This window comes from Marmota flaviventris, chromosome 18 (assembly GCF_047511675.1).
Source record: "Marmota flaviventris isolate mMarFla1 chromosome 18, mMarFla1.hap1, whole genome shotgun sequence".
Classification (NCBI taxonomy): domain Eukaryota; kingdom Metazoa; phylum Chordata; class Mammalia; order Rodentia; family Sciuridae; genus Marmota; species Marmota flaviventris.
In genome coordinates, this window is record NC_092515.1 from 38,299,962 (window position 1) to 38,311,356 (window position 11,395).

General features: G+C 45.9%; 1 protein-coding gene across 10 annotated transcripts in view; it reads right to left on the reverse strand.

The window, feature by feature from the left end:
• Cnot1 (CCR4-NOT transcription complex subunit 1) overlaps nucleotides 1-1,235 on the reverse strand; it is an 80,861-nt gene extending 79,626 nt beyond the window's left edge. For 8 of the 10 annotated variants that reach the window (XM_027939179.3, XM_027939182.2, XM_027939177.3 and 5 more), the window contains exon 1: nucleotides 1,077-1,213. The gene's annotated coding sequence lies outside the window, so the exon portion shown is untranslated. Of the gene's footprint in view, nucleotides 1-1,076 lie in introns of all 10 variants that reach the window. The other 2 variants (XM_027939184.2, XM_071604547.1) reach the window with 2 other exon arrangements.
• Nucleotides 1,236-11,395: the final 10,160 nt, after the last annotated feature.

Sequence of the window (11,395 nt, forward strand, 5' to 3'; positions counted from 1 at the left end):
GAGGGCTTCCTCGACACTCTAGGGGACCCTGGGTTTGAGTCCCAGCACCGCCAAAAAAAAAAAAAAAAGGGGGGGGGGGTGACATCTGATCAGTGACTTCAGGGGAGAAGTTCACTTCCCATATAAAGTTTATTTTAAATACAACACTTTCAAAACCACAAATATCAAGTGTTTGGCTGGTTGGTTTTTTAACCTACAATGCACATTCTTCGCGGAGAAACTTCTATGAACACAGGTGGGTGAATTTTGCAGAGGGGGTGGTACTGCAAAAGGTATCTGAGACCTGCAGCAAATCTCTCACCAGCCTTCTGGCCTCAGCGCTCATAACACTAGGAGGACACTTGCCCTGGGTGAGCAGAACGGCCACCACTGCACGGACATCGGGAAGAGTGGGTGGGGGCCAACTTCGGAGAAAGTGTAAGCAGTAGGGCGCGCGAGTGGAACAAAAACCTGTGGCTAGAAGTAATAAGGAAGTGCTCGCTCCCGCCCGCCCCTCCCACCGGCAGACACCCGAAACACCGGGGCTTGACAACGTGCTGGGGACGGAGGAGGGGGGCGAGTGGCTGCTCCGAGTACCGGGAAAAGAATTGGGAGCCTACAACAACTCCAAACACGGTCCCCGCCGCCCAAGGAGGTAGGCCTCGGGGGCCGATGCCCACTGCACCCGTTCGGGAGCCCCAGAAAAAGGAGTTGAGGAACTTGTGGAGTCTGAAGAGGATACAACTGGAGCGAAGCGAGGCCCAAGGGCCCGAACTGCCGCCACCGCCATCCTCTAAACCTCCGAGCGCGAGCTGGGGCCACCCCGGATCTCAACCCGCGCCCAGCCCTCAGCTTCCTGGAGCCTTTGCGCCGGCCTCTTCTCTGAAGAGTGCAAAGCCTCCGCGAGCCATGGGGAGAGAGCCCGCCCTGTCCCGTCTCGCTCCACTTCCCGGTCCCGGTGGTCCCTCATTCCTCGGAGCTCCGGGAAACGCTTCCAATGGCCCCAGGTCCACCCCCGATTCTTCTTCCCACCAGTACTCGCCTTCCGAGGCTGACACCGCCAGCCTACCCTAGCCCTTGATTCCAGCCCACCTCACCTCAGGCGGTTCTGGCGGCGCTGGACACAGGAAACTCCTGGGTCCCCGACTCCGGCTCTCCTCGACCCCCTCTTCGGTTAACTCCGCTTGTTTCTCTACAAAATGGCGCCGGAGGTCGCGCGCTCACGTCTCGGCCTTTCCCCTCCCCGTTCCCATTTCATCATTCGCTGCCCGCCTGAAGAGGGATGGCCCCCGCACCAGCCAATGACCGCACCCGGCCCCTGGCTCCCACCCAATCACCGACAAGTGCCCGCGGATTTAAACCAATCACACACTATCACTTGCATAAGTCGAGGAAGAAACCAGGCTTCTGCTAGCAACTACCAATCCAGACTCCCACTTCGCGGGCTTTGGCCAATTGCCGCTCACCAGCCCCTAGGGACGGGAGTCGGAGTCCTCGCGCCTGCGCTCGAGGAGAGGGCCAATGGGAAGACACTGATAACTTCGATTTGGGGCTCCACGACTTCCCACCTGCCCTCGAGGTCTTCGACCAATGGGGGCATGGCGTTCCCTTAGAGAAACAAAAAATACAGGAGGGGACCCGTAACTCTTGGCTACTCAGCGCGGGAACTACTTTGAGTTAGAGTAACGCAGTCCTCCACTTTCCTTCCTCTTTCGGAACGTCACGGTCCAGGAGACTGCGGGGATTCCCAATGGAAATGGTTCCCTGACCTCATTTTCCTTTAGCGGGGAACACCAGCTAGGAGAAAGCAAGCCAGGCGCGTACTAGAGTTGGGGCTCTTGGCATCCTGGGCTATGTAGTCGCGCTTCCCGCCCCATTCCTGTCGCAAAAGTAACGCGTTTCATTCGTCATTGGCTGCGCCATTTAGAAGCAGTGCATCCTGGGGAATGTAGTCTCGCAGGCGTCCACCTGGTTCTTGCTAGCTTTTCTTGAATGGGGAACTTTCTCTTCTGGTTCTATCTATTCGAGAAAAGAATCCTTGCAGAGAGGTAAAAACTCAAGCTCTTCTCCTTGCTCAAGCCCTGGACAGAAAAACGAAAAAGGATTTCAATGCCATTTGCTTTCAGTATAAAAGACATCTTTTGCTTGATTTGTATCTATGTAAGATTTTATGAGTGAGAGGATGGAGAAGGAAGTATGAACTGATTAGCACTTTTTCAAATAAACCAATTCTGCCCCCTCACTGCTGTCCTCAGGCTAGGCTCAGTAGCTCATCTTGTTTTATACTACCTTCTGTGCCTAAAACTTATTATTTTTTTTTAACTGTAGTAGGAAAAAAAATTGTAGAGCCGAGCGGTTCCTGTAATCCCAGCTACTTGGGACACTGAGGCAGAAGGATCACTTGAGCTCAGGAATACAAGGGAAACAGCAAGACCCAAGATTGATTAATTGATGATTACCACCTTAATCATTTTAATGTATACCGTACAGCAGTGTTAACTTTATGCGCGTTGTCGTGCTACAGATCTCTAAAATTTTTCCATCTTGCAGAAAGTGAAACTGTGGGGAATGTGACTCAGTAGCTAAGTGCCCCTGGGTTCAATCCCCAGTACCAAAAACAAAAACAAAAACCTGAGGCCAACCTCAACAACTTAGTAAGACCCTGAACAACTTAGACCCTGTCTCAAAAAATATAAACTAAGGGACTGGGGATGCAGCCTATTGTTAATAAATCCCCATTTCCCTTTTTCCTTAGCCCCTGGCATCAGAATTATTCTTTTTATTTATTTCTTTTCAGGAACAGGACAGATTTCTTTAGGAAAGACGATACATATGAAAGGGAGAAGGCAGTTCATCTTGGGAGCGAGAAGCTTTTAGGGTAAATCAATGAATACACATATACAATACAAATGTGTGGACCATTTCCGGAAGGAAAAATAACCCATTCTTTTATTTCAGTTGTTGTATGTGTGGTATTTGTCTTTTTCTGACTGGCTTTTTTCACTTAGTATATTGTTTTGTTTCCTTTTGGTGCTGGGGTTGAACTCCGAGAACTTTACTACTGAGCTAAGTCCCCAGCCCTATTATTTTTTATTTTGAGACACGGTCTGGCTAATTTGCTAAGGCTGGCCTTGAATTTGGGGTCCTCCGGCCTCAGCTTCTCAAGTCACTGGGATTACAGGTGTGTGCCACCATGCCTGGCCACTTAGCATGATGCTGTAGAAACAGCAGGCCTGTAATCGAAGTAACTTGGGGGCTGAGGCAGCAGTATCCCAAATTCAAGGCCAACTTCAATAACTTAAAAAGACCCTGAACAACTTAGACACTGTCTCAAAATAAAAAGAAAACAGGACTGGGGATGTAGCTCAGTGGCAAAGTGCCTCTGAGTTTAATTCAAGTATAAATTAATTGATTAAAATAAATAAAGAGGGAAAGAGAGACTAGGGATGTAGCTTAGTGTTAGAGCACTTGACTAGCATATGCCAGGCCCTGGGTTCAATGTGCAGTATCTGTAAAGAGAAAAAAGAAAAGAAAAAAAAAGTTAAACTGAACTAAAGCTGAGTTGCTTTCCTCTGCTTCAGCCTGTCTTTGCCAGGAAAAGGATCCGGTGTAGTTTTACCCTTGTGCCCACTGGAGCTATGCCAATGTCACTCCTAGGATTTGACATACCATGGGGACTCAGCCAAGTACCCTACCACAATAACCTGAAGATGGAAGTCCTTCAACTGTGTCAGAATGTTGGGTGGCTCCTGTCCTTACTAGAAAGCTGAAACACTTACAGAATGTTTACACATTGAAGGGATAGTGGAAATTACCTGGTGCACCTTTTCATTTTCTCTGAAAGACATAGCTGGAACTCAAACCCAAATTATTTTATTGGAGACCTTCACAAAGGATCAATGCAATCACCTCTTAACTCAATAATTATAAAAGTTGGTGTTCAAATGTATTTAGCCATCTGTTAATTACTCATCTGGTTCCTTTCCTTGGCCTTTCTTCCAGTCCTTCATTGTGCAATTAACTAGGCATCCCAGACTCTGGAGGAATTTTATAAAACTCTTTGCTTCTCAAAATAGTATAGAGAGGGAAATGTAAGTGCCAGGAAACAAAAGCCTTATCCTATTGTTTAGGGAGAGGAGCAAAAAAAAAAAAAATACCTAGAAGACAAAGAACCTTAGTTATGTGCAAATTGTATAATAAAATAGGTAGAGGTGCTTAGAAGGTGAGCAGAGCACATGGCCTTATTATTTCATGATCTTGTTTTTCAATCCTATTTTTCAGATGAGTCTTAACTTCAGTTTACAGTAGGTTTTTTAATTTTAGTTGTTGATAGGCCATTATTTTATTCATTTATTTGTATGAGGTGCTGAGAATTGAATCCAGTATCTCACATACATCAGGCAAGCACTCTACCACTGAGCCACAATCCCCCCAATTTACAGTAGTTTTGACTACCTACGTAGCACTCCCTGTCTTAGTTGGGCACAGTGGGACATGCCTATAATCCCAGCAACTCCAGAAGCTGAAGCAGGAGGATGGCAAGTTCAAGGCCAGCCTCAGCAATTTAGCAAGTTCCTAAGCAACTTAGCAAGACCCTGTTTCAAAATAAAACATAAAAATCGGCCAGGGAAAGGACTCCCTGGCATATCCAAAACCTCCACTGGTGAGCTAACTCTAAATCTTTGGAAAAGCAAAAATCAGAACAAGTAGTAATTAGCAAGTAATTTGAGGCCCTATGTTACCTATGGAATAAATGAGTCAGAAATTTCAAGGCTAGCAGAAGAGGGACGGGAAAGGAGAAATATTGGGGAAGGATATTGGCCGTATCATATTGTTATATCATGTACATATACATATATATAACAGTATTTATGCCTATAATGCACCAATAAAAATATGGAAAATTAATTTAAGTAAAAATGTAAGAAAATAAAAGAAAAAATTGCAAGGGCTAGAAAAAGAGCCAGGAGAAATTTTATTTTCTTCAGAATTCTTAAAAGAATAACCCTTCCCTATACCCCCAAATGTGGGCTGAACAACCTACCCCAGTGGCCTGTTTTAAGGCCACACTGGCTGTGATGTGGAGAAAGGACTGACACCCCTCAGAGAAGCTGCTGGGAGACTAACCAGGAAGCCACTGCAAGGAGTTCGGGGGAAGGGGGTCCGTGGGAATGGAAAGAACTGGAGTCACAGGAGATGTGGGAGGTAAAACCATCAGACTTGATGTAGAAGCAATTGATGGAGAAGGAAAGATGAGAGGGAAGAACGAAGGGCTGTCTGCCACTCGTGCTTTTCCACAGAAAAGACAGAAAGATGGGAGGAGTCTGGGGACAGAGAATAGAAATTCAGTTTGGGGATGGAAGGCACCTGTGGTTCACCCAGGTAGAGGTGTTTGGAGGTCCCCATGGATTTAAAACTCTGGGAGACTCTGGGAATTGGGGACAACAGAGTGACAGAATGATGGAGCTGCTGCCCTGGTGGAGCCTGCAGAGAGCAGAAGCCTGAGACCTGAACAGAGTTGTACCTGGGATCAAGGCTACAGGAGGGAAGAGTCCACAGAGAAAAAAAAAAGGAAAAGAGGAACTGCCCAGCCCGGAGGCTCAAGGACTATGGAAGCAGAGGCCACAAGAGGGGCTAAGGGAGTCAAGCAAGGAAGAGACTGACCAGGTCCTTGGCGTTATGTGATAACTGGGCCAATGGTGATCCTGCAGAGAGCCATTGTTCTTTCTGTTTTTTTTTTTTTTTTTTGGGGGGGGCAGAGGGGAAGGGTGTGGTATGCTACTGGTGATTGAAGCTAGGGGCACTTAATCACTGAGCCACATCCCTAGTTCTTTTAATTTTTTTATTTTGAGACAGGGTCTCACTAAGTTGCTGAGGCTAATCTCAAACTTGGATCCTCCTGCCTCAGCCTCCCAAGTCTCTGGAATTATAGGCATGCCCCACTGAGCCCAGAGGAGAGAGCCATTTCTGTGGCATGACTGAAATCAGATCCAAGTGGGCTGTAAGTCCAGGAGAGGGAAGGAGAGCTAAAGCTAGAGGATGGGAAGGCTCTGTTTTAAATATGAAGAGGCCACATGTGGTGGCATACACCTGTCATCCCAGCAACTTGGGAAGCTAAGGCAGGAAGATGGCAATTTTGAGGTCAGCCTAGAGTACTTAGTGAGATCCTGTCTCAAAATGAAAAATGAAAAGAACTAGGGATGTAGCTGTGTGGTGAAGAACCCAAGTTCAATCCCCAGTACTGAAGGAAGGAAAGAAAGTGGAGAGATTGGAGCTGTGGTGTAGCTCAATGGCAGAGCATTTGCCCAATATGTGCCAATCTTATCTCCCATGGGATAGAGATTGGCACGTTTCATTGCTAATGAAACAGTCTTTTGGAAAGAATTCATCTCTGGTCTGGGAGTATAGCTCAGCGGTAGAGTGCTTGCCTAGCAATGCATGAGTTGCCAGGTTGATCAGGGTGGAGTTTAACTTTAGATAGTGGAAGGGACAAAGTCTCCATTTTTGTTCACAGAAGGAAGGAAAAAAAAAATACCTTGTCTTTGGTCATCTCCCAAGCCCTCCTACTCTTGACATTTCTTTCCTGAGGCAGAATGCTTCCAGGGAAAGTACCCTGTTGGAGCATTAATTCTAGCCTCTGCAAGTGAAAAGGGTTGTAGTTTTCCAGGATTCCCCAGAATTCACCCTTCTCCTTCTATCAGGGAACAGGGCTTCCACAGATCTGTTCACTCCCTTCTTTCCAGCAAGTTGCAACCCAAGTTGCAACGCTGGTCTCCCTACAGACAAGGGCCCACAGGCCACCCAACAATAGCTCTTGCAAGAAAGGGGTCAAGTCTGTATACTCCCTCCCGAGCTAACCCAGGGGTTGCAGAGAGATCCAGCCGAGGATGACAGTGTCTACTCTAGGAGTCAGAGAACTTGGGAACTGAGATTCCTGGGGTCCCTTTTCAACCCAGTCTCCCAACCAGCCAAAAGTTGCTCCTTGCTTGGGCCTACCTGTTCCCTCTCCTAACCTTGTACTGCCTCAGTGACCTGGCTGAATATCTACCCGGCCTGGATCTTATTTATCATTGAGGACAGAATGCCTGTAGACCAGAAGTCCCTCTTTAGGTGGGTAGGCTGAAACCAGGTGGATCTAAGATGGCTCCCAAAGTGATCACCAGACAACCTCTAATTCCATTCTAATCCCTTGTGCATGCTAAATGACACTCCCAGCACCATGACAGTTGACAATTACCCTGACATGATTAGAAAGAAACATAATAGGAATGAAAAGAAGTGACACTCAAATTTCAGAAAAGTCTTTCCCCATTACCAGAAAATACATGAATTCTCCCTTTTATTAGTGTATCTTTCTTCCCTCCCCCTCATTTCTTTTAACCTCTATCTTTTCCCCCCAGTACCATTGAGCTACATCCCCAGATTTTTTTATTTTTAATTTTGAGACAGAATCTAATTGACTAAATTACTGAAGCTGGCCTTAAACTTGTGATCATCCTGCCTCAGCCTCTGGAGCCCCTGGGATTACAGGCACCACCACACCTGGCTTCTTTTACTTTATATTTATAACCACCTGATCTCCCAAGGGTCAGAAAGTTGATTTGCAAGTCTGTCTTCCACTTCTCCTTCCTATTATTGGCCAAGATTAAAGATCTTCCCTGCTCAGTTGGTGCTGAGTCTTGTTATTGGTTCCATAATTCTGTTAGGAAATAAAGAGGATGTAGCTCTGAGGAAGAGCATGTACCCAGTAAGCTTGTGGTTTGTGGTAAAAAAATAATAATAATAATAATAATTGGTAGCATACCCACCCTCCCAGGACCATAACTCTTTGTCAGTCTGGGCTCCAGAGTCAGACCTTTGAAGTTCATATTCCAGCTTTGCCTTAGCTAACCTGAGGTCCCCGTTACTTTGACACCCATAATGATACCATCTCCCTGAGCTTCAGTTCCTTCACCTGCAAATGAGGATAGCAATGGTGATACTAGCTATCCCAGAGCATCTTAGTGAGGGTTAAGTGAGATCAACATGTAAAATACTCAATGTTTTGCATAGTAGAAATCAGGTATTCAGTCATTCGTTCAGCCGACCTGTGTGCCAGTGGCTCCTATGTGTCAGATCTTAGGACATGTAGCAGCAAAAAAAAAAAAAGTTCCTGTACTCATTAGCCATGCATTTAAATGGGGGCAGAATGGGAAGGGTATGAACAATTATAAATAAATAATACCACTAATAATAAAGAAGAACAAAGTACTGTTGTGACAGAGAGGTGGGTAATAATTTTTGTTTTGGGAATCAATGTCTCTCCCTCTCCCTCTCCTGTCTCCCCGCCCCCACTCCCTCTCTGTGATAGAGGATTTGAGCAAAGACCTAAATGAAGTGAAAAAGGGAGCCATATAGACATCTGGTGACAGAGAGTTTCAGGCAGGAGACCAGAAAGTGCAGGGGTTTGGTGAGGCTGACTCAGAGCGATGACTTAGAGAAGTAAAGTGGCAGATACATGGTCAGAGAGGAGGAAGAACAAGCTGGCCCTGGAAGCCATGGCAAGGACTTTGGCTTTCAACAAGTAAGAAAAGCCAGAAAGGATTTTAAACTGAGGATGAAACAGCCTGGCCTTGGTTTCCCTCCCCATACCCCCAAACTGTAGTTGAACCCAGGGCTTGTACAAGCTAGACACATGCTTACTGAGTACATGCTCTTCCTCAGAGCTACATCCTTGGCCCTTTAAAAAATTTTTTTTTTCTTTGAGACAGGATCTCACTGAGTTGCTGAGGCTGGTCTTGAACTTGAGGATCCTCCTGTCTCAGCCTCCTGAGTTGCTGGGATGACTGGTGTGCACCACCATGCCCAGCCTGAAATTTTTTTTTTTAAACAATTGAAGTAGTCCAGATAAGAAACTACTGTGGATTAGACTTGTTGCAAAGGTAGAAATACATATTACCAGACTACAAGCCCCAGCTCTCACCGTCTTACATTACGAACTATTTCTGGAGTAGTGACATAGTTCTGTACCTTTGGATCTTGCAAGCTTGTTTGGAGGTTCTAGCAGGGGAATGAAGGTACTTGCATACCCTTGACCAAATAACTGTCCTGCTATTAGGGAAGGTCATCCTCTTTGGGAGGGACACACATGAAGTGAGGGAGGAAAGGGACACCCACCTAATCAACCAGCTCAGCCAAATCAACCCTGGAATCAATGTGTGATGGATGTTGCAGCCAAATTGCCCATACATACAGCACTGTATCTTTGGAAGTGACTGTTATGTTGATAGCATAAAGTCCCTACTGGCTATGTGTCCCCTTAACAGAGTTAGCTGAACAGAGAAGGTTTGTAGAAGCTGCCAGGACCTGCAGAGAAGAACCAGTCCAGTCCAGCTGGGTGTGGTGGTGCACACCTGTACTTGCAGCGGCTCAGGAGGTTGAGGCAGAAGGATCACAAGTTCAAAGCCAGCTTCAGCCATTTAGGGAGACCCTATCTCAAAAAATAAAAAGGGCTGTGGATGTGGTTCAGTGGTTAAGTGCCCCTGGGTACTCCCCAAAAAACAAGTCTGACCACAGTCTGAGGTCTTTTTAGGGTTGTGGGTCAAATACAATTTGCTATACTTCTGGACAAGGTCCCCGTTACTTTGACACCCATAATGACAGAGCTGTCAGCAAAGAAGGTGAGACCTGAATTTGTGCCTATTGACTTTTTGGAGGAGAGGGCAGTCTCGGAGCTGGCCCCAGGAGCCATATCCAAGTCATACCGCAGGAGTGGGGAAATCGACAACCCTGGATGGGGATAATAACTCCTATTCTGAAAAGCAACAAAATTAAGTCTGCTGCACATCCAACTTTCATTATTGCTTGTTTTTTGTTTGGGGGAATTTTTTTGAGATGTGGGCTTCACTATATTGCCCAGGTTGGTCTTGAATTTCGGTGACTGAAGTGATCCTACTAATTCCATCAAGCGAGGGGGCTTGACTATGTTATATGGGCCAGAGTTTATAGTTTTTGTTTTTGTTTTTTTAAGTGGGGGACTGGGTATGTTGCTCAGTAGCTGAGCACCCACTTAGCATGCTCAAGGTCCTGGATTCAATCCCCAGCACCAGAAAAAAATATATTAAGGGGAGATAAAAAAAATATTAAGCTGGATTTGGTGGTACACACCTAAAGTAAGCTTCTCAGGAGGCTGAAGCAGGAATATTGCTTGAGTGTAGAAGCTGGGGGGCCAACCTGGTCCACATGCTTACAGCCTCACTAAATTGCTGAGTGTGGCTTCAATCCTGTGATCCTGCTGCCTCAGCTTCCTAAGCTGCTGGGATAACAGGCATGTACCTCCATGCCCAGCCTAAAAAAAAAAAATTTTTGAGCCATGTATGATGACCTATGCCTGTATTCCCAGCTATTCAGAAGGCCGAGGCAGGAGGATCAAAAGTTTGAGGCTAGTCTCAGCAATTAAGCAAACCCAACCCTGTCTCAAAATTTAAAAAAATAATAATAATAATATGGTAAAAAAGATTTTAAAAAGAAAAGGGTCCATGGGTGTAGCTCAGTGATAAAGTGTCCCTGGGTTCACTCTTCAGTACTACACATACAAAAATTTAAAAATAAACAAATAAATAAGGGGAGGTCCACTAGGTAGGCCCCAAACTCTAAGGTTCTCCCATGTCACACATTCTACTCCTAGAGGTATCCCTACCATGTCCACTTGGGCATGCACAGCAGAAACTGTGCAAGGTTTCATGGTGTTGAGGGCCACAACCAAGTCAAGATGGCGCCTGGCAGTTTGCCAGGAGGAGTGGTTTGTGAGCTAATGCCACCGAGCCATTAAGATGATGAAGATTCCTTATTGGCTGATTGCTGTATCTAGATGATGTTAATTGAAACAAGCTGTGTATAATCAGTTAGGTATATATACCTCTGCTGTCCTGCAATAAAGCGGCTCCCGCTGTTTCAACCTTCACAAGTTGCTTGTCACCTCCCGGTTATTTGCCCAGCCAGACTGTGGCATCATGGCAGCCAAACTTCTTGGCAGAAACCTATGTTAGAGTACTCAGTAAATGCTGGGCGTGGTAGTACATGCCTGTAATCCCAGTGGCTCAGAGGAGGCTATTGTGAGTTCAAAGCTAGCCTCAGAAACTTAGTGAGGCCCTAAGCAACTCTGTGAAACACTTTTTATCTTTCTTTCTTTTCTTTTTCTGGGTACTGGGGATTGAACTCAGAGGCACTCAACCACTGAGCCACATCCCCAACCCTATTTTGTATTTTATTTAGAGACAGGGTCTCACTGAGTTGCTAGCTCCTTGCTGTTGCTGAGGTTGGCTTTGAACTTGTAATCCTCCTGCCTCAGGCTCCTGAGCCACAGGGATTACAGGCATTTGCCACCGAGCCTGGTGGGAAACCCTTTTTGTTAAAAAAAATATATATTAATTTTTTA